The sequence below is a fragment of the Tamandua tetradactyla genome, chromosome 8 (genome assembly GCF_023851605.1).
Source record: "Tamandua tetradactyla isolate mTamTet1 chromosome 8, mTamTet1.pri, whole genome shotgun sequence".
NCBI lineage: Eukaryota > Metazoa > Chordata > Mammalia > Pilosa > Myrmecophagidae > Tamandua > Tamandua tetradactyla.
In genome coordinates, this window is record NC_135334.1 from 67,152,978 (window position 1) to 67,180,123 (window position 27,146).

Consider the following 27,146-nt stretch of genomic DNA (forward strand, 5'->3'; position numbering starts at 1 on the left):
GGATATCCAGTTGTCCAAGGATTATTTGTTTAAAAGACTGTTCTTTCCCCATTAGGTTGTCTTGGCATCTTTCTCAAAGGTCAACTGACCATAGATGTATAGGGTTTATTTCTGAAGTCCATATTCTGTTCCATTGATCTGTATATCTATCCTTACACCGGTACCACACAGCCTTACTTATTCTCTGAAATCAAGAAGTGTGAGTCCTTCAACTTATTTCCTCTTTTTCAAAATTATTCAGATTATTCTGGATTCCTTGCATTTCCATAGGAGTTTCAAGATCACTTTATCAACCTCTGTGTTTTTTTTGTTCTTTGCTTTTTCAGGTGCATGGTCCGGGAATCAAACCTGAGTCACCCACCTGGAAGGCGAGCATTCTACCACTGAACCTCCTCTGCATTTTATCTATGCATTTTATGTTTTTTGATGCTATCTTAATTTGATTTTTGGACAGTTCTTTGCTAGTTTATAGAAATACAACTGATTTTTGTATATTGCTCTTATATCCTGCAACCTTGCTAAACTCATTTATTAGTTCTAATAGTTTTTATGTGAATTCCTTAGGATTTTCTGTAATACAAGATCATGTCACCTGCAAATAGAAATAGTTTTACTTCTTCCTTTCCAATATGAATGCCTTTTATTTCTTTTTCTTACCTACTTGCCCTGGGTAGAAATACCAATATAATGTCAGATAGAAGTTGTGAGAGTGGACATCTTTGTGTTGGTCTGATCTTAGGATGAAAGCATTCAGCCTTTCATAATTGAGTACGATGTTAGCTGTTGGTATTTCAAGGATGCCCTTTATCAGACTGAGGAAAGTTTCCCAAACTTTCCTAGTTTGTTAGAGTTTTTTGTTTTGTTTTGTTTTTTAGTATAAAGGGAGCTCGATTTTGTCAGCATTTTTCCTATGTCTATCGATATTAGCATATGGTTTTCTTCAATTGTTGAACCAAAATTGCATTCCTGAGATAAAGCTCACTCGAGCATTGTGTTGGGAATCTCCAAATCCCTCCCAGGTTTCATGATTCACTAGACTTACAAGACTCAGCCTGTATTTACAGCTCTGATCTATTACAGTGAAAGGATACAAAGCAAAATCAACAAAGGGAAATATCACATAAGGCAAAGTCTAAAGGAAACCAGATGCAAGATTCCACAGATCTTCCCCTGTGGAGTCATACAAAAAGTGCTTAATTCCCTTCATCAATGAGTTATGACACCATGTGTGACATGTCTTCTACCAGGGAAGCTCATTAGAGACTTATTATGATTTTACTGGGGTCTGGTCATGTAGAAACTCTCTGCCTAGCAAATACCAAAATTCCAGACTCACAAAAGGAAATCAGGTGTTCAGCATTAACCATATTGCTTGCACAGTTAGGCACAGTGAGCCACTCTTGCCTGCAATCCAAGTTCCCAGATAACAGCCAAGGACCAACTATGCAAGCAAGCCTTTCTAAGGATAAGCTGTCTCAGGCCTGCTATATTACCTCTTTTCCACACAATCTGCTCCCTTTGCCCTTGGCCAAGGCATCTTTACAGCAAAATTATTAATCAATAGGACTTCACACAGCAGGGTGAGGTCAAACTTCAATAAAGACCTAATTATACCCTTTAGGAGTTCTAAATTTAGCCAATTAAAACAAATCCCATTTACCAAAAAAGTCTATGTTAGAAAGCCAGGTGGCATTCTCTTTAAGTTTTTGTACTAATCTTTTTTTTTTAACCTCGCCTGAGGCATCAATTCAGGCACAGAATAATTCTGTCTAGTAAATTGAAGCTGACCATTGCTTTCAGGAGCTGAGGCACAGTTAAGTTACAAAACACAAGAGGGTGCACATGGCACCTTTGGAAACAAAGAGTTTATGATTATTAAAGCACCCAAAACAGGACATACATTAGGCAGGTGGTACAAGTTAGCTAGGCCCCCAATGTGGCCTCCCACCATAGGACCTCTAACCCTAGAGTTCCCAGTCCAATCTAAATAATTTAGTTCAGTCCTTTGTTTCAGAAGCACTGAAATCAGTTCCAAACAGTTTTGCTTGTCCTTGACATCAATTGATCAGCCTCACAGTGTGGACAAAATCTGTAGGTGTTCTGTGTGGAAAGTACAGGAACTGTGTTATAATTAGCACTACCAGGTGTGATCATAGGCTCAGCAGTCAGTTTGAATTCAAAGCTCTCACAGAAGCTTGGAAAAGCACGTTGGGAAGTTTTCTGCAGGAAGAGGGAAAAGCTTCAAGAAACAGTTTAGAAAAACAAATCATTAATTCACTCTCGCCTGCCCTGTCCCTTCCCAGGGGTTTGATTTTTTCCTCCATTTTTATAAAATCAATATGTTTCGTTCAGTAATCAAAATTGTATATTTTTTCAATCATCCCAAACTCTCATCCAGACCTTTTGTCTAGAGGGAATATATGCAAGAGGGGCAAAAGCATTTTCATAGAAAAACATTTTTATACACCTTAACTGGAAAAACACATCCTGTTCAGAAAATGAAATCCTGAATTTTCAAACATTTTCAAAATGGGTTTACATTACTTCTCATCCTTTTCATTCTGATCACTTATCCAGTGAGCAGCCTAGAAAAGCCTCATCTTTTGGGGGTCAGCTGCATTTACAATGAAATAGCACTGAAGTCTGGGTACTAGGAGAAAGGCGAGGAAACTAGAATCAGGCTAGTACATTGTTGAAAACAGCTTATTGTCTGGAGAGTCAAACACGACTCAACAACAGTGAGACATCCCTGAAATGGAGCAGAGAATATATCAAAGGGATGGAGGGCTCATACTCCTTGTGATGTGCCCTTCCCCAACTTGCATGTCTTGGTAGAAATCACAAGGTAGGAATATAACTAATCAGTCTCTGCATCTGAAATACAAAGCTAATCAGCAGTTCAATTTCAGTTGTTACTATCTAAGAATAAGCCCTTTCCTTTGGGTAAGTGACCCAGATGGTCCAGCCAGCATCCATGATGTTTTTACAATTTAGGCCTCACGAAGGGGTGTTATAAATATGCAATTTTTCCCGAATGGAAGTCCTGTTTATTGAGTCTATTTCTGCTGTCAGTTAACACAGCTCATGCTGAGGCTGAAAAAGCCCATGGCAGAGAGTATCAGGTTTTAGCCTAGAGTCAGGTCCAGGCAATTAGAATCTGTGAATTCAGGATTACACAAAAAGTCAGTGGCTTTTCTTTGTCAGCAGCAAGGCAAAGATAAAGCAGGGCCAGACAGCTGTATTTCTAGTCTAATTGATAAGCAAGCATTCCTAAGCCTTTTTTTTTCTTTTGTCTAGTTAACGCCTTGCAGTCCAAATTGACTCACTAAAAAATATGCACATCAGGCCAGAAAACCACCAGTCTCAACAGGTCTAACATCTAATTACAGAAAAGCTCATTAGCTAACTAAAACTACTTTTTTTTTCTGACAGAGTAATTTATTGTGTTACAAGGAAGCCTCTTTTTTTAAATTAAGTTTTAAATTTTTTTAAATACCAAAAAAACACCAAACTCAAATATTCGTAATTTTTTATGATTCCATTCTACATATATAATCAGTAATTCACAATATCATCACATAGTTGCATATTCATCATCATGATCATTTCTTGGGACATTTGCATCTATTCAGAAAAAGAAATAAAAAGAAAACAGAAAAAAATTCATACATACCCTACTCCCCCACCCCTCACCAATCACCGGCATTTCAATCTAAATTTATTTTAACATTTGTTCCCCCTACTATTTGTCTTTATTGCATATGTTTTACTCGTTGGTTGATAAGGTAGATAAAAGGAGCATCAGACACAAGGTTTTCACAATCACACAGTCACATTGTGAAAGCTGTATCATTATACAATCATCTTCAAGAAACACGGCTACTGGAACACAGCTCTACATTTTCAGGCAGTTCTCTTCATCCCCTCCATTACACCTTAACTAAAAAGATGATATCTATTTAATGTGTAAGAATAACCTCCAGGATAACCTCTCGACTCTGTTTGGAATCTCTCAGCCATTGACACTTATTTTGTTTCATTTCACTCTTCCCCCTTTTGGTCGAGAAGGTAAAACTACTTTTTAAAACTCAAAAATTATATCTCCACCTTGGGGTGCATGGGTAATTCAATGTTAGAATTCTCACCTGCCATGCAGGAGGACTCTTCAATTCCTGGCCTATGCACCCCCTTCCCACCCTCCAAAAAAGTATAGTCCAATCTGGAAATTGTCTCTCTTTTTATGTTGTCAACCTGTTGCTAAAGCTGGGAATGCAATATAACAGAAACAGAACAGCTTTTAAAAGGGGAATTTAATAAGTTACAAGTTTATAGTTCTAGTGCCAAGAAAGCATTCAAACTAAGGGACCAACATGAGGTTACCTTCACTCAAGAAAGGCTGATGCTGTCTGGAACACCTCTGTCAGCTGGGAAGGCACATGGTTGGCATCTGCTGATCTCTTGTTCCTGGACTTCATTGCTTTCAGCCTGTTTCCTGTGGGTGTTCCTCTCTTGCTGTCTGTTGCCCTTCTCTTAGCTCCTCTGGGACACAACACTGGGTTCTGGCTTGTTTACCATCTCATGGCAACATTTTCTGGGCCCTGTATGTCCAAAGGTCTGGGTCTTGAGTTGGCTCTGTTAGCTCTGAAGCAATTGTTCTCCAAGCATCAGCATCTGCCCTGAGGTTTTTTAAACATGTTTCCCCTTTTAAAGGACTCCAGTAAACTAATCAAGACCCACCTCAAATGGGCAGAATCACACCTCCATCTAATCAAAAGGACACACCCTCAATTGGGCTGCCACATTTCTGTGGAGAAAATGTAATAAAAATTTCCACTCTAAAGTATTGAATCAGGATTAAAAAGAATGGCTGTCCCCACAAGATTGGGTCGATATTAAAACATAGGATAAAGGGCCAAGATGGTGGCTAAACAAGGTGTGCGATTTAGTTCGTTTTCCAGAACAGCTACTAAATAACCAGGAATGGTACAGAACAGCTCTTGGGGCCACATCGGTGACCGGACACACAAGCGTACCCCAGTCTAGACCAGCTGGACCACCTGCGAGCCCCCCCCAGAACCGTGAGTTCCCCAAGCCACGGCAGCTGGCGCCCCTCCCCCACAGGCTGTTTCCCAGAGGGGAAAGGAAAGGACTTTACCAGTAGCAGGGGCTGAGTGCAACCAAATGCCAATTGTGGAATTAATTAACAAATTCTGACAACTAAAAATAGGCACCCAGCTCAGGTGAACCTGGTCAAAGCGGAGGTCACTCATTTTTGCCCTGGCGCCAAGGGGGAGGGCTGACGGAAAAAAATAAAAAAAAGAAAAGAAACAGAGGTTTTTGTGGCTGTGTTTCTATAAAGTCTTAACTGCCTTTGGATACAGCGGCAGGACTTCTCAGGCTGCAACTGCCCCAGGCAAAGGCAGAAACAAGCTTGTTTGCAGGCTTGTCTGGAGCCTGTGCTTCCCAGGGGAGGCGTGAAGCCCATCTCAGATGGAATACCTCCCTTAAGGAATTCAGACACCAGGGCTTGGTAATTTGAAGCCATTAAAACCAACCTACAACCTCTCCTCTGTCTCCACCACGTCCCCAGCAGGGAGAGTCTGCCAAAGTTAAAGGTACCACATCATCTTATGCTGGTGGGACCTACAGGCAGAAAAGCACCTCATACTGGGCAGGATAAGAAAAACAGTGTCCAGAGACTTCACAGGAAAGTCTTTCAACCTGCTGGGTCTCACCCTCAGGGAAAACTGATGCAGGTGACTCTTTCCTCCTGAGAGGAGGCCAGTTTAGTCTGGGAAAATCTGACTGAGGTCTATAATACCTAAGTAGACATGCCTAAGGGTGGGGAGCTGGGCGGGGGGGGGGGGGGAGGCGCCATAGAGGCAGGGCAAGAAACAAGAAAACAAGAACTGAAGAATTCTCTTCTGTTAAATAAAACCTAAGCTAGAGGTCCAGAAAAAGCTGAACTGAATGTAAAAGAACAGATAGACAACAAATTCATCCAGCAAGAATACCATAGGTAAAAGAAGTCTAAACAATCCCCAGAATAAACTAATTAGGGTAATTAAATGCCTAGACACCAGCAAAAAATAAGAAATCACACCAGGAAAATTGAAGATATGGCCCAGTCAAAGGAACAAACCAACAATTCAAATGAGATACAGGAGCTGAAACAATAAATTCAGAATATACAAACAGACATGGAAAACCTCATCAAAAACCAAACCAGCAAATATAAACAAGGCAAGGAATGAACAAAAAGAAGAAATTGAAAGTCTGAAAAAGCAAATCACAAAACTTATGGGAATGAAAGGCACAGTAGAAAAGATGAAAAAAACAATGGAAACCTACAATGTTAGATCTCAATAGGCAGGAGATAGGATTAGTGAACTGGAGGACGGAACATCTGAAATCCGACAAGCAAAAGAAAATATAGGGGGAAAAAATGGAAAAATACAAGCATGGACTCAGGGAATTGAAGGACAATATGAAGCGCATGAATAAACATGTTGTGTGTGTCCCAGAAGGAGAAGAGAAGGGGAAAGGAGGAGAAAAACTAATGGATGAAATTATCACTGAGAATTTCCCAACTTTTATGAAAGACTTAAAATTACAGATCCAAGAAGTGCAGTGTACCCCAAAGAGAATAGATCCAAATAGACATACTCCAAGATGCTTACTAATCATAATGTCAGAGGTCAAAGAGAAAGAATCTTGAAAGCAGCAAGAGAAAAGCAATCCATCACATACAAGGTGTCATGGTTAGGGACACATGTCAACTTGGCCAAGTTGTGGTAGCTGTTTATCTGATTGGGCAGGTACTGGCCTGTCTGTTGCAATGAGGACATTTCATAGGATTAGGTCATGATCACGTCAGCTGCATGCACAGCTGATTCCATTTGTAATCAGCCAAAGGGGAGTGTCTTCTACAATTAATGATGCTAAATCTAATAATGGGAAGCCTTTTAAGGAGGACTCAGAGGAGACAGGCCCCATTCCTGCTTCGGCTGGTGAGCCTCTCCTGCGGAGTTCATCCAGACCCTCCATCGGAGTCATCGGCTTCACAGCTTGCCCTGTGGATTTTGGACTCTGCGGTCCTGTGGTCACATGAGACACTTTTATAAATTTTATATTTGCAAGTGTTCCCTGTTGATTCTGTTTCTCTAGGGAACCCTAACTAATACACAAGGGAAGCCCAATAAGACTATGCGTAGATTTCTCAGCAGAAACCATGGAGGCGAGAAGACAGTGAGATGATAATTTAAATTACTAAAAGAGAAAAACTGCCAACCAAGAGTTCTATATCCAGCAAAATTGTCCTTCAAAAATGAGGGAGAAATTACAACATTTTCAGACAAAAAATTACTGAGAGAATTTGTGACCAAGAGACCAGCTCTGCAAGAAATATTAAAGGGAGCACTAGAGACAGATATGAAAAGACAGAAGAGAGAGTGTGGAGAAGAGTGTAGAAATGAAGACTATGAGTAAAGGTAAAAAGAAGGAAAATTAGATATGACATATAAAATCCAAAAGGCAAAATGGTAGAATAACACTAAATGTTAATGGATTAAACTCCCCAATCAAAAGACATAGACTGGCAGAATGGATTAAAAACAGGACCCATCTATATGCTGTCTACAGGAAACACATCTTAGACACAAGGAGAAACATAGGTTGAAAGTGAAAAGTTGGGAAAAGATATTTCATGCATATAAAAATCAGAAAAGAGCAGGAGTAGTTATACTAATATCCAACAAATTAGACTTCAAATGTAAAACAGTTAAAAGAGACAAAGAAGGACACTATGTATTAATAAAAGGAACAATTCAGCAAGAAGACATAACAATCATAAATATTTATGCACTGAGCCAGAATGCTCCAAAATACATGTGGCAAACACTGAAAAGAGAAATAGACACATCTACCATAATAGTTGGAGACTTCAATTCCCCACTCTCATCAATGGACAGAATATCTAGACAGAGGATCAATAAAGAATTTGAATAATACAATAAATGAGCTAGACCTAATAGACATTTATAGAACATTACACCCCATAACAGCAGGATACACGTTTTTCTCAAGTGCTCATGGATCATTCTCAAGGATAGATCATATGCTGGGTCACAAAGCAAGTCTCAATAAATTTAAAAAGATTGAAATCATACAAAGCACTTTCTCAGATCATAAAGGAATGAAGTTGGAAATCAATAATAGGCAGAGTGCCAGAAAATTCACAAATATGTGGAGGCTCAACAACACACTCTTTTTTTTTTTTTAAAATAATGAGTTTATTTCACATGTATATTTTTTGTCTACCCACCATTTCCATTTGTCTGACCACCACTACTACTATGTCCTATCATAACATTCCATACATACTTAAAACCAAGCGAAGGGTTGAGTTCCATCTTTAAAAACTAAACAGGCATTTTGGACACACATTCTTGGCAAAGGAACCTGGACAACATTTATCAGACACGGTAGAGAAAGTTTTCACTCTGCATTATAAAAAGGACAGCCAGATATCAACTGTTACAGAAATGAAATAAGATGGAAAATTTTAACAAACTGTTCCAACTACTTTCTTAAAGAGACTTCCGCCACTGCCAGAGATCTTGAATAGCCTCCTGGTCGGTCATCCGGAAGCAATTCTTCACATAATTGATGAATTTGGCTTCCACTTTGGGAAGAGAACCACCTTTTTCTATACTTGCTTGCATTTTTGCTTTAATGTCTTCTACAGAACTAGGTCCTTTCGGTGTTTTAGGAGTTTTTCTTGTTTTTTGAAGGATTCTTGACCTTTTGATCTTGGTGTTGATGGTTTTGAGTCTTTTCCATTCTGGTTTGATTTCTGTGCATTTTTTGCTGGAGTATCTCTTATAGATTTCTTCACTGGAGGTTTTTCTTCCGTTTCCTCATCATCAAAATCATCATCATCTTCTTCATCATCATCTTCATCATCATCGTTGTCGTCATCATCTTCATCAGCAGCAAGTTTCACTTTTTTCTGTGGAACCTTGCTACCACTTCCAGGGGCAGATCGCTTCCCAGATATACTTAAGAGTTTCACATCATCCTCTTCTTCATCTTCTGACTCTGCATCTTCCTCCACAGCTACTAAATGCTGTCCACTAATGTGCACAGGCCCTGAAACACACTTCAACCATAAGACTATGGGTGGTGTTATTTCAGAGCCTCCAAGGGAAACCGTTGGCTGTACGGACATTTTCAAAGTTGCCAGTGTTACTTTAATTGGACTGCCTTCATATTTCATTGCCTCTGCTTCAACAATGTGCAATTCATCCTTTGCACCAGCCCCCTAAACTGACTGTTCTTAAAGATAACTGGTGCTCATTTTCATCATTATCCACCTTAAAGTGATAATCTTTGTCAGCCTTTAATTCACAACCAAAAAGATAGTTCTGGGTCCTCAGGGGGCTCATGTCCATGTCCATCGAATCTTCCATGGGGTGGTGGCAAGCACTTAAATAGGTGAGAAGACGGACAGAGATAGACAACCACTGTTGCAAAGAACAGTCGCGCAGGACGGACTCACACCAGGGACTCAACAACACACTCTTAAACAACTAGTAGGTCAAGGAAGAAAGTACAAGAGAAATCAGTAAATATGTCGAGGCAAATGAAAATGAAAACACAACATATCAAAACTTATGGGATGCAGCAAAGGCAGTGCTAAGAGGGAAATTTATTGCCCTAAATGCCTATATCAAAAAAAGAAGGACAAAAATCAATGAATTAACTGTCCACTTGGAAGAAGTAGAGAAAGAACAGCAAACTAACCCCAAAGTAATCAAAAGGAAAGAAATAATGAAGATTAGAGCAGAAATAAATGAAATTGAGAACATGAAAACAATTGAGAAAATCAACAAAATCCAAAGCTGGTTTTATGAGAAAATCAATAGGATTGATGGACCCTTAGAAAGATTTACAAAAAGAAGAAGAGAGAGGATGCAAATAAATAAGATCAGAAATGGAAGAGGAGACATAACCACTAACCTCACAGAAATAAAGGAAGAAATGACAGGATATTATGAACTACTTTATGCTAATAAATATAACAATGCAGATGAAATGGACAACTTTCTAGAAAGGCATGAACAACCAACTTTGACTTGAGAAGAAATAGCAAACCAATCACAAGTAAAGAAATTGAATCAGTCATTAAGAAGCTCCCTGAAAAGAGATTAAAACATAGTTTTTCTGGAGTACATAATAGCTTCAAACTGGTGCACTCCTTTTTCCTAAGGCTCCAAAAGACAAAATTGTTGTAAAAATAATCAGTTATAGAGATTTGTTCTGTTTACAAAATTCAAAGAGTTTAAATTATAAATGCTGAAACCCAGAGGTGCCATTCTCTCCAAGAACACCAACCAGATTCATCCCCTATCTCATATTGTCAACACTCCTTTTCAATATGGAACAAGTTGTACAACTTGGAACAAGTAGGGTACATGATGTATGTACCCTAGAAAAGCCATGTTTTAATCCTAATCCCATTTTGTAAAGGCAGCTGTTTCTTCTAATCCCTATTCAGCACTGTATGTTTGAAACTGTAATTAGATCATCTCCCTGGAGATGTGATGTAATCGAGAGTTAAACTGGATTAGGTGAGGACATGTCTCCACCCATTCTCGTGGGTCTTGACTAGTTTCTGAAGTCCTATAAAAGAGGAAACATTTTAGAGAATGGGAGATTCAGAGACAGCAGAGAAGAATGACATAGCCATGAGAAGCAGCGAGCCCACAAGCTAGTGACCTTTGGAGATGAAGAAGGAAAACGCCTCCCGGGGAGCTTCATGAAATAGGAAGCCAGGAGACAAAGCTAGCAGATGATGCCTTGCTCACCATGCGCCCTTCCAGCTGAGAGAGAAACTGTGACTGTGTTCACCATGTGCCTTCTCACTTGAGAGAGAAACCCTGAACTTTGTTGGCCTTCTTGAGCCAAGGTATCTTTCCCTGGATGACTTCGAATACACGTTTCTATAGACTTGTTTTGATTGGGACATTTTCTCAGCCTTAGGACTGTAAACTAGCAACTTATTAAATTCCCCTTTTTAAAAGCCATTCTGTTTCTGGCATGTTGCATTCCAGCAGCTAGCAAACTAGAACAGCCCTCAAAAAGAAGGAAATTGTGTCCCACTAACACTTTTCAGCTTTTCCTGCTAGAATGATTCTTCTAGTATTTATGAAATTGCAAGCATATAACATTTTACATCAATTTCTTTCTCTTGCTTCTAGTTTATTTTGCCTTACCAAATGTCTGATGGGTTCATTCACAATATTGCATGCCTCACAAATTCGTTCCTTTTTGTAGCTGCACAATATTCAATCATATGTATACCCCATCGTTCACTAGTATACTTCTCAGTCAGTGCATCCTTCAGCTACCTTTACCATGGTCATAAAAGTGGAATCATACAGTATCTTTCCTTTTGTGTCTGGCTTATTTCACTCAACATTATTTACTCAAGGCTCATCCATCTTGTCATGTGCTCCAGGACATCATTTTGTCTTACTCCTGCATAATATTCCATTGTATGGATGAATATACCACATTTTGTTAATTCACTTTCTGTTGATGGGCATTTGGATTGTTTCCATCTTTTGGTGACTGTAAATAATGCTGCCATGAACATCGGCATGCAAATGTCTGTGTCACTGCTTTCAGCTCCTCTGGGAATATACCAAGTAGTGCCATTGCCAGGTCATAAGATAGCTCAATATTTAGTTTCCTAAGGAACGACCAAACTGTCTTCCATATTGGCTGTACCATTATACATTCCCACCAGCAGTGCAGAAGTATCCCAATTGGCCCACATGCTCTCCAACATTTGCTGTTTCCTGTGTATTGCATAGACACCATTCTTATAGATATGAGGTAGTATCTCATTGCAATCTTGATCTGCATTTCCCTTATACCTAATAAAAATGAGCATCTCTCTTCATGTGCTTTTGACCCATCTGCATTTGGTCTTCAGAAATATGCCCAATTTATAATTGGGTTGTTTGTTCTTTTGCTGTTGAGTTGTATGATTTCTTTGTGTATACAAGATATCAAACCTTTCTCTGATGTGTGATTTCCAAATATTTTCTCCAACTGAGTCGGCTGCCTCTTCATATTTTTGACAAAGTCTTTGAGGTGCAAAAGCATTTGATTTTAAGGAGTTCTCATTTATCTATTTTTTTTTTTTTGTAGCTTGTGCTTTGGGTATAAAATTTAGGAAGCTACCTCCTATTACTAGGTTTTGAAAATGTTTCCCTACATCTTCTTCTAGAAATTTTATGGTACTAGCTCTTATATTTAGGTGTTTGATCCAGTTTGAGTTAATTTTTATATAGTGTGTGAGGTGAGGATCCTCTTTCATTCTTTTGGCTATTGTTATCCAGTTCTCCCGTGCCCATTTATTGAGAAGACTATTTTGTCCCAGTTCATTGGATTTGGGGGCCTTTTCAAGAATCAGATGACCATAGATTTGGTGATCTATTTCTGAACTCTCAATTCAATTTCACTGGTCAATATTTCTTTCTTTGTACCAGTACCATGCTGTTTTGACCACTGTGGCTTTATGATAAGTTTTAAAGTCAGGAAGTGTTAATCCTCCCACTTTATCCTTCTTTTCTTAGTATGCTTTTAGCTATTCGGGTCTCTTTCCCTTCCAGGTGAATTTGGTAATTAGCTTTTCCAAGTCTTCAAAGTAGGTTGTTGAAATTTTGATTGGTATTCTGTTGAATGTGTAGATCAATTTTGGTAGAACTGACATCTTAACTATATTTAACCTTCCTATCCATGAGCAGGGAATGCCATTCCATCTATTTAGATCTTCTTTGATTTCTTTAAGCAAAGCTACATAGTTTTCTGCATTACAAGTCCTTTACATCCCTATTAAGTTCATTCCTAGGTACTTGATTCTTTTAGTTGCTACTTTGAATGGAATTTTTTCCTTAACTGACTCATCAGGTCATTGCTTGTGTAGAAACATTACTGATTTTTGAACATTAATTTTATATCCCGCCACCTTGCTGAATTTCTTTATTAGCTCAAGTAACTTTGTTGTAGAATTCTCAAGATTTTTCAAGTATAGTACTATCATGTCATCTAAAAATAATGACATGTCATCTTCTTCCTTTCCAATGTGGATGGCTTTTATTTCTTTGTACTGCCTGATTGCTCTAGCTATAACTTATAGCACAATGTTGAATAATAGTGGTGCAGAGGGCATCTTTGTTGTGTTCCCCATCTTAGGGGGGAAGCTTTCAGTTTCTCTTCTTTGAGTACAATGATGGCTATGGGTTTTTCATATATGCCCTTTATCATATTGAGGAAGTTACCTTTGATTCCTATCTTTGCAGTGTTTTTATCAGAAAAGGACATTGAATTTTGTCAAATGCTTTTTCAGCAGCAATCGAGATGATCATGTGATTTTTCTCTTTCAATTTGTTAATATGCAATATTACATTAATTTTCCTGTGTTGAACCATCCTTGAATTCCTGGTATAAACCCCACTTGGTCGTGGTGTATGATTCTTTTAAAGTGTTTTTGGATTCGATTTGCAAATGTTTTGTTGAGAATTTTTGGATCTATGTTCATTAGGGAGATTTGCCTGTAGTTTTCCATTCTTGTAGCATCTTTACCCAGTTTTGATATTAAAGTGAAGTTAGCTTCATAAAATGAGTTACATAAGAGTTCCTTTTTCCTCAATTTTTTGGAAAAGTTTGAGCAGGATTGGTGTTAGTTCTTTCTGGAATGTTTGATAAAATTCCCCCGTGAAGCCATCCAGCCCTGGGATTTTCATTTTAGGAAGATTTTTGATGACTGACTGAATCTCTTTACTGTGATTGGTTTGCTGAGCTCTTCTATTTATTCCTGAGTCAGTGTAGCTTGTTTGTGTGTTTCCAGGAATTTGTCCATTTCATCTAGGTTGTTTAGTTTGTTGGCATAAAGTTGTTCATAGTATCATTTTATGACTTCTTTTATTTTTTCAGGGTCTGTGATAATGACCCCACTCTCATTTCTGATTTTGTTTATTTGCATCTTCTCTCTTTCTCTCTTTGTCAGCCTTGCTAGAGGCCCATTGATTTTATTGATTTTCTCAAAGAACCAACTTTTGGTTTTTTATTGATTCTTTTTATTGTTCTTTTGTCCCCCCATTCATTTAATTCTGCTTTTATTGTTGTTATTTCTCTTCTTCTATTTTCCTTGGGGCTAGTTTGCTGTTCTTTCTCAAGTTCCTCCAGGTGAGCAATTAAGTACTCAATTTTGGCCATTTCTTGTTTTTTAATATAGGCATTTAGGGCAATAAATTTCTCTCTCAACACAGCCATTGCAGCATCCCATAAGTTCTGATTATCATTTTATTCATTTCCAGATAGCAACTGATTTCTCTAGCAATTTCTTCTTTGACCCACTGGTTGTTTAGAGTGTATTATTTAACCTCCATGTATTTTGTGAAAGTTCTTATTCTTTGGTGGTTGTTAATATCCAGCTTCATTCCATTATGATCAGAGAAAGTGCTTTGAAAAATTTCAGTGTTTTAAAATTTATGAAGACCTATTTTGTGCCCCAGCATATGATCTATCCTGGAGAATGTTCCATGAGGACTAGTGAAGAATGCATCGCCTGGTCTTTTGGGGTGTAATGACCTGTATATATCTGTTAGGTCTAATTCATTTATCAAGTTGTTTAACTTCTCTACTTCCTTGTTGATCCTCTGTCTGGTTGTTCTATCTATAGAAGAGAGTGGTGTATTGAAGTCTGCTACTATTATTGTTGAAACATCTATCACTCCCTTCAGTTTTGCCAATGTCTCTCTCATGTACTTTGGAGCTCCTTGACTGGGAACATAAACATTTACGATTGTTATTTCTTCTTGCTGAACTGTCCCTTTTATTAATATATAGTGTCCCTCTTTGTGTCTTATGATGTCTTTACATTTAAAGTCTATTTTGTCCAATATTGGTATAGCTACTCCTGCTTTATTTTGGTTACAACCTGTGTGGAAAATCTTTTCCCATCCTTTCACTTTCAATCTATTTGTATCCTTGTGTCTAAGAGGAGTCTCTTGTAAACAGCATATAGCTGGATTATATTTCTTTTTTTTTATTAATTAATGGAAAAAAAAGAAATTAACACAACATTTAGAATTCATACCATTCTACATATGCAATCAGTAGTTCTTAACATCATCACATAGATGCATGATCATCGTTTCTTAGTACATTCGCATCGGTTTAGAGGAACTAGCAACACAACAGAAAAAGATATTGAATGTTAATATAGAGAAAAGAAATAAAAGTAGTAATAATAGTAAAAAAAAAAAAAAAACCCCTATAGCTCAGATACAGCTTCACTCAGTGTTTTAACATGATTACTTTACAATTAGGTATTATTGTGCTGTCCATTTTTGAGTTTTTGTATCTAGTCCTGTTGCACAGTCTGTATCCCTTCAGCTCCAATTACCCATTATCTTACCCTGTTTCTACCTCCTGCTGGACTCTGTTACCAATGACATATTTCAAATTTAATCTCGAATATCCGTTCACATCAGTTGGACCATACAGTATTTGTCCTTTAGTTTTTGGCTGGCCTCACTCAGCATAATGTTCTCTAGGTCCATCCATGTTATTACATGCTTCATAAGTTTATCCTGTCTTAAAGCTGCATAGTATTCCATCGTATGTATATACCACAGTTTGTTTAGCCACTCTTCTGTTGATGGAGATTTCGGCTGTTTCCATCTCTTTGCAATTGTAAATAACACTGCTATAAACATTGGTGTGCAAATGTCCGTTTGTGTCTTTGCCCTTAAGTCCTTTGAGTAGATACCTAGCAATGGTATTGCTGGATCGTATGGCAATTCTATATTCAGCTTTTTGAGGAACCGCCAAACTGTCTTCCACAGTGGTTGCACCATTTGACATTCCCACCAAGAGTGGATAAGTGTGCCTCTTTCTCCGCATCCTCTCCAGCACTTGTCATTTTCTGTTTTGTTGATAATGGCCATTCTGGTGGGTGTGAGATGATATCTCATTGTGGTTTTTTTTTATTAATTAAAAAAAGAATTAACAAAACGATTAGAAATCATTCCATTCTACATGTACAATCAGTAATTCTTAATATCATCACATAGTTGCATATTCATCATTTCTTAGTACATTTGCATCGATTTAGAAAAAGAAATAAAAAGACAACAGAATAAGAATTAAAACGATAATAGAAAGAAAAAGAAGAAAAAAAAAAACCTATACCTCACATGCAGCTTCATTCAGTGTCTTAACATAATTGCATTACAATTAGGTAGTATTGTGCTGTCCATTTCTGAGTTTTTATATCCAGTCCCGTTGTACAGTCTGTATCCCTTCAGCTCCAATTACACCTTCTCTCTCTTTTTTTTTTTAATTAACGGAAAAAAAGAAATTAACCCAACATTTAGAAATCATACCATTCTACATATGCAATCAGTAATTCTTAACATCATCACATACATGCATGATCATCATTTCTTAGTACATTTGCATCGGTTTAGAAGAACTAGCAACATAACCGAAAAAGATATAGAATGTTAATATAGAGAAAAAAATAAAAGTAATAATAGTAAAATCAAAACAAAACAAAACAAAACAAAACAAAAACCTATAGCTCAGATGCAGCTTCATTCAGTGTTTTAACATGATTACTTTACAATTAGGTATTATTGTGCTGTCCATTTTTGAGTTTTTGTATCTAGTCCTGTTACACCGTCTGTATCCCTTCAACTCCAATTGCCCATTATCTTACCCTGTTTCTACCTCCTGCTGGACTCTGTTACCAATGACATATTCCAAATTTATTCTCAAATGTCTGTTCACATCAGTGGGACCATACAGTATTTGTCCTTTAGTTTTTGGCTAGACTCACTCAGCATAATGTTCTCTAGGTCCATCCATGTTATTACATGCTTCATAAGTTTATCCTGTCTTAAAGCTGCATAGTATTCCATCGTATGTATATACCACAGTTTGTTTAGCCACTCTTCTGTTGATGGAGATTTCAGCTGTTTCCATCTCTTTGCAATTGTAAATAACGCTGCTATAAACATTGGTGTGCAAATGTCCATTTGTGTCTTTGCCCTTAAGTCCATTGAGTAGATACCTAGCAATGGCATTGCTGGATCGTATGGCAATTCTATATTCAGCTTTTTGAGGAACCGCCAAACTGCCTTCCACAGTGGTTGCACCATTTGACATTCCCACCAAGAGTGGATAAGTGTGCCTCTTTCTCCGCATCATCTCCAGCACTTGTCATTTTCTGTTTTGTTGATAATGGCCATTCTGGTGGGTGTGAGATGATATCTCATTGTGGTTTTGATTTGCATTTCTCTAATGGCCAGGGACATTGAGCATCTCTTCATGTGCCTCTTGGCCATCCGTATTTCCTCTTCTGGTAGGTGTCTGTTCAAGTCTTTTTCCCATTTTGTAATTGGGTTGGCTGTCTTTTTGTTGTTGAGTTGAACAATCTCTTTATAAATTCTGGATACTAGACCTTTATCTGATATGTCATTTCCAAATATTATCTCCCATTGTGTAGGCTGTCTTTCTACTTTCTTGATGAAGTTCTTTGATGCACAAAAGTGTTTAATTTTGAGGAGCTCCCATTTATTTATTTCCTTCTTCAGTGCTCTTGCTTTAGGTTTAAGGTCCATAAAACTGCCTCCAGTTTTAAGATTCATAAGATATCTCCCTACATTTTCCTCTAACTGTTTTATGGTCTTAGACCTAATGTTTAGATCTTTGATCCATTTTGAGTTAACTTTTCTATAAGGTGTGAGATACGGGTCTTCTTTCATTCTTTTACATATGGATATCCAGTTCTCTAGGCACCATTTATTGAAGAGACTGTTCTGTCACAGGTGAGTTGGCTTGACTGCCTTATCAAAGATCAAATGTCCATAGATGAGAGGGTCTATATCTGAGCACTCTACTCGATTCCATTGGTTGATATATCTATCTTTATGCCAATACCATGCTGTTTTGACCACTGTGGCTTCATAATATGCCTTAAAGTCCAGCATCGCGAGACCTCCAGCTTTGTTTTTTTCCTCAAGATGTTTTTAGCAATTTGGGGCAACCTGCCCTTCCAGATAAATTTTCTTATTGGTTTTTCTAATTCTGAAAAATAAGTTGTTGGGATTTTGATTGGTATTGCATTGAATCTGTAGATGAGTTTAGGTAGGATTGACATCTTAATTATATTTAGTCTTCCAATCCATGAACACAGTATGCCCTTCCATCTATTTAGGTCTTCTGTGATTTCTTTTAGCAGTTTTTTGTAGTTTTCTTTATATAGGTTTTTTGTCTCTTTAGTTAAATTTATTCCTAGGTATTTTATTCTTTTAGTTGCAATTGTAAATGGGATTCGTTTCTTGATTTCCCCCTCAGCTTGTTCATTACTAGTGTATAGAAATGCTACAGATTTTTGAATGTTGATCTTGTAACCTGCTACTTTGCTGTACTCATTTATTAGCTCTAGTAATTTTGTTGTGGATTTTTCCGGGTTTTCAACGTATAGTATCATATCGTCTGCAAACAGTGATAGTTTTACCTCTTCCTTTCCAATTTTGATGCCTTGTATTTCTTTTTCTTGTCTAATTGCTTTGACTAGAACTTCCAACACAATGTTGAATAATAGTGGTGATAGTGGACATTCTTGTCTTGTTCCTGATCTTAGGGGGAAAGTTTTCAATTTTTCCCCATTGAGGATGATATTAGCTGTGGGTTTTTCATATATTCCCTCTATCATTTTAAGGAAGTTCCCTTGTATTCCTATCTTTTGAAGTGTTTTCAACAGGAAAGGATGTTGAATCTTGTCAAATGCCTTCTCTGCATCAATTGAGATGATCATGTGATTTTTCTGCTTTGATTTGTTGATGTGGTGTATTGCATTAATTGATTTTCTTATGTTGAACCATCCTTGCATACCTGGGATGAATCCTACTTGGTCATGATGTATAATTCTTTTAATGTGTTGTTGGATACAATTTGCTAGAATTATATTGAGGATTTTTGCATCTATATTCATTAGAGAGATTGGTCTGTAGTTTTCTTTTTTTGTAATATCTTTTCCTGGTTTTGGTATGAGGGTGATGTTGGCTTCATAGAATGAATTAGGTAGTTTACCCTCCACTTCGATTCTTTTGAAGAGTTTGAGGAGAGTTGGTACTAATTCTTTCTGGAATGTTTGATAGAATTCACATGTGAAGCCGTCTGGTCCTGGACTTTTCTTTTTAGGAAGCTTTTGAATGACTAATTCAATTTCTTTACTTGTGATTGGTTTGTTGAGGTCATCTATTTCTTCTTGAGTCAAAGTTGGTTGTTCATGTCTTTCCAGGAACCTGTCCATTTCATCTAAATTGTTGTATTTATTAGCGTAAAGTTGTTCATAGTATCCTGTTATTACCTCCTTTATTTCTGTGAGGTCAGTAGTTATGTCTCCTCTTCCATTTCTCATCTTATTTCTTTGCATCCTCTCTCTTCTTCTTTTTGTCACTCTTGCTAAGGGCCCATCAATCTTATTGATTTTCTCATAGAACCAACTTCTGGTCTTATTGATTTTCTCTATTGTTTTCATGTTTTCAATTTCATTTATTTCTGCTCTAATCTTTGTTATTTCTTTCCTTTTGCTTGCTTTGGGATTCGTTTGCTGTTCTTTCTCCAGTTCTTCCAAGTGGACAGTTAATTCCTGCATTTTTGCCTTTTCTTCTTTTCTGATATAGGCATTTAGGGAAATAAATTTCCCTCTTAGCACTGCCTTTGCTGCGTCCCATAAGTTTTGATATGTTGTGTTTTCATTTTCATTTGCCTCTAGGTATTTACTAATTTCTCTTGCAATTTCTTCTTTGACCCACTGGTTGCTTAAGAGTTTGTTGTTGAGCCTCCATGTATTTGTGAATTTTCTGGCACTCCACCTATTATTGATTTCCAACTTCATTCCTTTATGATCCGAGAAAGTGTTGTGTATGATTTCAATCTTTTTAAATTTGTTAAGACTTGCTTTGTGACCCAGCATATGGTCTATCTTTGAGAATGATCCATGAGCACTTGAGAAAAAGGTGTATCCTGCTGTTGTGGGATGTAATGTCCTATAAATGTCTGTTAATTCTAGCTCATTTATAGTAATATTCAGATTCTCTATTTCTTTATTGATCCTCTGTCTAGATGTTCTGTCCATTGATGAGAGTGGTGAATTGAAGTCTCCAACTATTATGGTATATGTGTCTATTTCCCTTTTCAGTGTTTGCAGTGTATTCCTCACGTATTTTGGGGCATTCTGGTTCGGTGCATAAATATTTATGATTGATATGTCTTCTTGTTGAATTGTTCCTTTTATTAGTATGTAGTGTCCTTCTTTGTCTCTTTTAACTGTTTTACATTTGAAGTCTAATTTGTTGGATATTAGTATAGCCACTTCTGCTCTTTTCTGGTTGTTATTTGCATGAAATATCTTTTCCCAACCTTTCACTTTCAACCTATATTTATCTTTGGGTCTAAGATGTGTTTCCTGTAGACAGCATATAGAAGGATCCTGTTTTTTAATCCATTCTGCCAATCTGTGTCTTTTGATTGGGGAATTCAGTCCATTGACTTTTAGTGTTATTACTGTTTGGATAATATTTTCCTCTTACATTTTGCCTTTTGTATTATATATATCATATCTGATTTTCCTTCTTTCTACACTCTTCTCCATACCTCTCTGTTCTGTCTTTTCGTATCTGACTCTAGTGCTCCCTTTAGTATTCCTTGCAGAGCTGGTCTCTTGGTCACAAATTCTCTCAGTGACTTTTTGTCTGAGAATGTTTTAATTTCTCCCTCATTTTTGAAGGATAATTTTGCTGGATATAGGAGTCTTGGTTGGCAGTTTTTCTCTTTTAGTAATTTAAATATATCATCCCACTGTCTTCTAGCTTCCATGGTTTCTGCTGAGAAATCTGAGAAATCTACATAGTCTTATTGGGTTTCCCTTGTATGTGATGGATTGTTTTTCTCTTGCTGCTTTCAAGATCCTCTCTTTCTCTTTGACCTCTGACATTCTAACTAGTAAGTGTCTTGGAGAATGCCTGTTTGGGTCTAATCTCTTTGGAGTGCGCTGCACTTCTTGGATCTATAATTTTAGGTCTTTCATAAGAGTTGGGAAATTTTCAGTGATAATTTCTTCCATTAGTTTTTCTCCTCCTTTTCCCTTCTCTTCTCCTTCTGGGACACCCACAACACGTATATTTGTGCGGTTCATATTGTCCTTGAGTTCCCTGATACCCTGTTCAAATTTTTCCATTCTTTTCCCGATAGTTTCTGTTTCTTTTTGGAATTCAGATGTTCCATCCTCCAAATCACTAATTCTATCTTCTGTCTCTTTAAATCTATCATTGTAGGTATCCATTGTTTTTTCCATCTTTTCTACTTTATCCTTCACTTCCATAAGTTCTGTGATTTGTTTTTTCAGTTTTTCTATTTCTTCTTTATGTTCAGCCCATGTCCTCTTCATGTCCTCCCTCAATTTATCGATTTTGTTTTTGAAGAGGTTTTCCATTTCTGTTCGTATATTCAGCATTAGTTGTCTCAGCTCTTGTATCTCATCTGAACTATTGGTTTGTTCCTTTGACTGGGCCATATTCTCAATCTTCTGAGCATGGACCATTATCTTCTGCTGCTGGCGTCTGGGCATTTAGTCAGAATTCCCTGGGTGTCGGACCCAACAAGTTTGTAAGATTTTTCTGTGAAATCTCTGGGTTCTGTTTTTCTTATCCTGCCCAGTAGGTGGCGCTTGTGGCACACGTTTGTCTCACGTGTTTGGAATGTATCCCCCCGGTCACCGATGTCTGCGGCCTGGGGATTTCCGATCCAATTCTCTCCATTGGTTCAGGGGCTGCGCATGGCGGGGGCATCAGCCGCTGCGGTTTGAGGGGACCCTGTGGCTGGTCGCCGGCCGCAGCGGGCCCGGGGAATTTGCCACCGGAGCAGGAAGTCACCCGCGGGGGAGGGGCGTCGGTCACTGGCCACTCGGCCTGGGGAATTCCCCACCGGACCAGGAAGCCACCCGCGGGGGAGGGTCACCGCGGCTTGGATAGCCCTCTGATCCGAGACTCGTAGCCACGGACTCGAAGCCGAGACTCGAAGCTGCCCGCAAAAGAGGGGCGCCGGCTGCCTCAGCCTGGGAAACTTGCCTCTCCGAGACTCTCAGCCGGCCCGGGAAGGAGGGATGGAGTAGCTCCAGCCGCCGCAGCTGCCGCTGCTCGGGAAATCGCGCGCCGCTCGGGGATCTCTCTGCAGCCGAGTCTCACAGTCAGACTAGCCAGTCCAGACTGGGGTACGCTCTGTGTCCATTCCGTGCCGTAGCCCCGGGAGCTGTTCTGCACTGTTTCAGTTCACCTAGTAGTTGCTTTGGAGGAGGAGGAACTAAGACGCACATACCTTACTAAGCCACCATCTTGGCCCCATCAGGTTGAAGGATTTTTCTGTCAAATCTCTGGGTTCTGTTTTTCTTATCCTGCCCAGTAGGTGTGCTCGTGGCACACATTTGTCTATGGGTTCCACCAGTAAAAGCTGCTGTGGGTCCTTTAACTTTGGAAAACTCTCGCCATGGGGGATGTTCGGCAGCCGAAGCGGCTTGGAAGAGTGCCAGCTGGCCCGGGGGTCCGAACGCAGGGAGGGTCGCTGGCTGCCGCAGCACAGGAGAGCGCCCGACCGAATTTCCTAGTCGGCCCGGGGCGCCAAGCGTGGCAGGAGGGTGCCAGGTGCTGCAGCCCGGGAGAGTGCACTGTTCCCAGCCGGACGGGGGAATCACGTGTTTGGAAGGGACCCCCCGGTCACTGTTCTCCACAGTCTGGGGATTTCCGACCCAACTCTCTCAGTTGGTCTGGGGGGCCTCGCGTGGTGGGGGCACCAGCCCCCGCGGCCCAAGGGGACCGCCTGCCCAATTCTGCCATCTGGCCTGGGAAGGAGGATGGGAGGGACTCCGGTCGCTTGCCGTCCTGCCCGGGAAAGCCCGCACCCCTCGGCGATCTCACCGGAGCTGGTTCTCCCAGACAGTCAGCCGTTCCAGGATGGGGTACGCCATCCCTTTGATCTCCGTCGTGGCTCCGGGAGCTGCTCTGTATTGTCTCCACTCCCCCAGTAGCTGTTCTGGAGGAGGAAAGGTGAGGGTGGCAAGGCTGTCGAGGCCGGTGGCGGAGGAGCCGGTGAAGGCGGAAGAGGGCATAGTGGTGGTTGGAGAGCCGCCAGAGCAGGAGGAAAAAGGGAAGGATAAGATGGCAGATGGAGCGCCGCCGGAGCAGAAGGGGGAAGAGGGAGAGTAGGGCCGGCGGGCTGGCTGGCGGGGCGTGGGCGCCACGCCGGGCCAGCGGACAAAGAGCTGGATTATATTTCTTAATCCATTCTGCCAGTCTGTATCTTTTAATTGATAAGTTTAGTCCATTAACATTCAAAGTTACTACTGAAAAGACATTTCTTGAATCCACCATCTTATCGTTTGGATTTTGTTTGTTCGATATATATGTTCTTTTTACTCTATCTGTTTTTATCCTTTAAGTTACCCATACTGGTAATCAATTCTGTGCCGCCCTTCACATTTCCCTCTCCTGTCTTTTTTCTGAACTGGCGAAAGTCCCTTTAGTATTTCTTGTAGGGCTGGTCCCTTGTTGACAAATTCTTTCAGGATTTGTTTGTTGAGAAAATTTTAATCTCACCCTCAGTTTTGAAGGACAATTTGGCTGGGTACAGAATTCTTGGCTAGAAGTCTTTCTCTTTCAGGATTTTAATATATCATACCATTGCCTTCTCACCTCCATAGTGCCAGCTGAGTAGTCTGAACTCAGTCTTATGTGGTTTCCCTTGTATGTAATAGATTGTTTTTCTCTTGCCATTTTCAGGATTTTCTGCTTCTTTTCTACATTTGACAGACTATTTGGTATGTGTCTTGGGGAAGACCTATTTGGATTTATTCTATTTGGAGTACGTTGCGCTTCCTCTTCTTCTTCTTTTGAATATTCTATATGGTGGGGTCACATTTCATTATTTTTCCATGGGAGTACCCTGTTATTGCAGCACCACTTGTTGAACTTTTTTTGTTTGACTTGTTTGTTTTGGGGGAAGTACATGGACTGGGAATTGAACCCTCTACATGGCAGGCAAGGATTCTACCACTAAACTACTCTTGAACACCTTCATTGGGCTTCTTTGATTTGCATATTTATGTCCTTTATAAGGGTTCAAAGTTTTTCCCCATTATATCCTCAACTAACATTCCTAGGCCCTTTGTGCGAATGCACAGAGCTATGGCAGTGAGATGGCATTATGCCTTCCTGGGCTGTGATCTGGCTGTACAAGTCAGTGCTATCTCAGAGCTGGGAAGTGTGACTGAGGGTAGTGCACATGTGCAGGTCTAGGAGTGCCATAAACTGGTGTTCACAGAGCTGGAGTTCATTGTCCTCCCCCATATATGGGACATGACATCCAGGGGTGAACGTATCCCTGGTAGTATGGGAGATGACTCCCAGGGATGAATATGGCCCTGCCACATAAGACTGAGTTCAACAATTGCGTCCTGACCAAAAGGGGGAAAAGAAGTGTAACTGACAAAGTATCAGTGGCAGAGAGAGTTCAAATAGACTCAAGAGGCTATTCTGGAGGTTGCTCTTATGCAAGCTTTAGTTAAACACTGCTACCTATCATAACCTGCCTACCCCCAACCAGGACCATTCCAACCAAACCTACAGAACACCTAGGGCAATATATAAGATTTCACAAGGGTTCCATGCACTAGTGTAACTTTCCAGAAACCTATCACAACCAAATATGAGATAGGGAGATGGAACTCTCCCTATCTCATATTTGGATAAGAATTGGCACTTTTTATTATCTGACACCAGATAAGTCCTGAAACCTAGAGGGTCCAGCCTGTCCAGAACATCAGATAGTTCCATCTCCCTATCTCATATTATTGACAGACACTTCCAACATGAAAAAGTTAGAATGGGCATAGCTCAAACACCCCTAAAGAGAGGGACAGAAAGATCAAAGGTGATGGTGGAATTATACAGACAAAATAGGATTTAACAAATGAATATGATGACTGAATCATTAAACTGATATCTCTTTTAGTCTCCAGTATCTTAGAGCAGCTAGAGGTAAAACCAGAAATTGTGGAATTGTAACCTATGTCAAGCTCTGAAATATGTTGTGGTGCTGTGCTTTGAAATTTATTGCTTTTTTGTATCTATATTGTTTTTCATAAAAAAGAAAAAAGTCAATTGTGATGATAAAATTTTTTTATTCCTTCTAGCCTCCTATATTCTGGAGCAGCTAGAAGGTAAACTCTTATAGGATTGTATAGAAGCCCATGGCAAACTCTGGGATCTATTCTGTAACAACTTGTTGAAGAGTACTTTGTAAACTAATGCTTTTTCATTTCTTTGCTTTGTATATATGTTATACTATAAAATAAAAAGTTTTTTTAAAAAGTGCCAATTTCTTATCCAAAACAATGAAGGCAAAAATGCAGTGGGAGGACACATTTAAGTGTTAAATGTAAAAAACTGCAAACCAACAATTCTATATCAAGCAAAATCTTCTTTCAAAAATGAGAAAGAGGTGAAGTCCTATTGTAATGGTTCCTAGATTTAAGCTCTTACAGCAGTCACATCTATTCCAGAGTAGTAATTTGTGTATAACCTGGTCATTCCCTGGAACTTTGGGTATCTGTGTTACACCTGAGACTCAGAGATAGAGTCTGAAGCTATAAAAATTGGCATTACCCCACATAAAAACTATTAAAACACTGAAAAGTAATTTTCAGTTAGAAATATGGATGAAGCTGATCTGGGTAGGATTAAGGTAAATAAGACTAAAGGGGAAGAGATGTATTTTTAAACTTCAACTTCTGTGTGAGTCCAAAGGAAGAAATGTTTATTGGGTGCAAAATTTGTATTTCCAAGTAGCACACTATCTAATTTAACTTATATGGTCAGCTTATTCAAACACCACAATATCATGGACCCTTGAATAGGGAGTGAAATTTTACTGGTTTATACAAGTTGGTGTAATACCCTGATACATCCCAGAGGAATCTGGGCAAAAGACTAAAAAGTATTTGCAAAGTCCTTCTCATGGTCAAGTGCAAGTGTCAACTTGGCCAGGTGGTGGTGCCCATTTGTCTGGTTGGGCAAGCTCTGACCTGTCTGCTATGAGGACATTTCATAGAATTAAATCATGATCACGTCAACTGCATCCACAGCTGACTGCATTTGCAAACAGCCAAGGGGAGTGTATTCTGCAATGAGTGAGGCTTAATCTAATCACTGGAAGGCTTTTAAGGAGGATTCAGAAGAGACACTCTTCCTGCTTTGGCCAGCGAGGCTCTCCTGTGGAGTCTGTCCAGACCCTCCATTGGAGTTGTCAGCTTCACAGCCTGCCCTATTGACCTTGGACTCTATGTTTCCTGGGTTACATGAGACAGTTTTATTAAGTTTATATATACGGATATTTCCTGTTGATTCTGTTTCTCTAGAGAACCCTAGCTAATACACCTTGGTACCAGGAGTGGTTCTGAAGAAACAGAATCTTAAAAATGGGTTTTTGTGATTGGTTTTCTACTCTGACTGGACTCAAAGGCACTAAGGACTCTCGTTCCCATAATCAGAATGATACTGCCAATCAATGGGGTGAGTTGGCAAAAGAGATAGTCAAATATCACAAGTGAATTTTTCTAATGCTTTGCTTGTATGAAGCCAGACTCTGGGAGATAATGTTTTTGACACTTTTATGGAGTTTTGTGTAATGGGAGGTATAGAGATGCTGGCTGGCTGTTGTTAAATACACTGTATACATTAATGAAAGAAAGGGAAGGGCTTAAGCCTTCAAATGAGAAGCTTACACGCCATCTAACAGATGTAAATGTTTCTATGTGTGTCCTGAAGGAAAATCTTATTTCCTGTGAACATAGACTTGAGATCTCTGAAAATCAGACTCAGAATCTTATTGTTAGAGTAGCAACTTTAAAACATAAACTGAAATCTCAATCTTGCATGGTGTCTGCCGTTAAAGTGAAGGCACTGATTGGCCAACAAGCCCCAAAAGGTGAGGTACAAAGTATGACC

At 39.2% G+C, this 27,146-nt stretch overlaps 1 long non-coding RNA gene and 1 pseudogene across 2 annotated transcripts in view; both read right to left on the bottom strand.

Moving 5' to 3' along the window:
- The window catches only part of LOC143644459 (uncharacterized), a 69,305-nt gene that overhangs the window by 20,843 nt on the left and 21,316 nt on the right, over positions 1-27,146 (bottom strand). The window contains exon 3 of one of the 2 annotated variants that reach the window (XR_013156723.1): positions 1,851-2,239. The exons of the other annotated variant lie outside the window; for it this stretch is intronic. This is a non-coding gene — a long non-coding RNA (uncharacterized LOC143644459). Of the gene's footprint in view, positions 1-1,850; positions 2,240-27,146 lie in introns of those variants that run through there. 2 annotated transcript variants of the gene reach the window in all.
- Positions 8,295-9,578, bottom strand: LOC143643445 (nucleophosmin pseudogene; annotated as a pseudogene).